We start from the raw sequence: 1,149 nt of genomic DNA, 5'->3' as shown, positions 1-1,149 counted from the left end.
AAAAGAACTAAGCAATAATGCAAACTTGTTGTAGGGCAGTTTTCAGAATGTGAGTCATGGCAGATTCACGGGAAATTGCAAACAACAAGAAACTCACCACACACAGTAGAGAGGCTGTGTCTCTCCTCCCAGTCCATCAGATGTTGCAAGGTCCGTCTCAGCGACTAGAAGGGAGAGACCCTGCAGAATGCACCCACTGGGACAGAGGACCACACAGGCTGAGCACCTGCCAGCCTGACACAGACCCTTCCCCCCCAGCCAGCCTGACACAGCCCCTTCCCCACCTGCCAGCCCCTCCCCCCTGCCAGCCAGCCTGACACAGCCCCTCCCCCATCCACCAGCCTGACACAGCCCCTTCCCAAGCTCAGGCACCAACATCCTGGTTTCACAGTTCTGTAGAAGGCACTGGGGTTGGACTGTCCCCCAAAGACAGCCGGGGGTATTTCCTGAGGAGATTGCCCATGGCCGCTTGGCCTCCTCCAGCATAGATCCCGGCAGGCTGCCTCTCTGCATCCCTCATCCACCGCCTCCTCTCCCATACAGAGGAAATCAGTGTTTCGCTGCCTTTTCCAAGCCAATTTTTGGAAAGAAAGAGGGGAGGCAGGAGGGATAAAGTAAAACTATTCTGATAAACAAGTGGGCATTTCTTGCTAGGAGTAATTTGTTTTTCCACAAATATAATGCATTTAAATTTTTCGACAAATCTTAATCTATGGGGTTTTAGAGACTTCTCAACGTGTCGCGTCATAGACATACCACAGTGAAAATGGTCAATTTTCAAAAGTATTGTAAACAGTCGGGCAGCAAACATCTATACACCAAAGACTAGGAACATACTCTGGGATAAATTCCTATCAACAATTGTGTGTGGATATCACCCCTCTGCCCCGTGTATGAGGTGTGTATGTGTGTACAAGCATGCTCATTCAAAACTCTCACACGGCGTCTAGAATAGCTCCTCCGTATACATCACCATATACATCACCCTGTACAGCCACACCATACATTAATGTAGTATTTTCTCACTTTAAATGTCTGACCCAAGTTCTGGCACATCGTGTAATAGGACTGTGACCCTGACACTTCAGCAGGATTCCTGTCCTGGTCGTCTGTGCAGGCCCTGAGGACCCCAGGCTGCCAGCCTCGTTG

Source organism: Peromyscus leucopus, chromosome 13 (genome assembly GCF_004664715.2).
Source record: "Peromyscus leucopus breed LL Stock chromosome 13, UCI_PerLeu_2.1, whole genome shotgun sequence".
NCBI classification, from domain to species: Eukaryota; Metazoa; Chordata; class Mammalia; order Rodentia; family Cricetidae; genus Peromyscus; species Peromyscus leucopus.
This window is presented reverse-complemented; position numbering follows the sequence as displayed.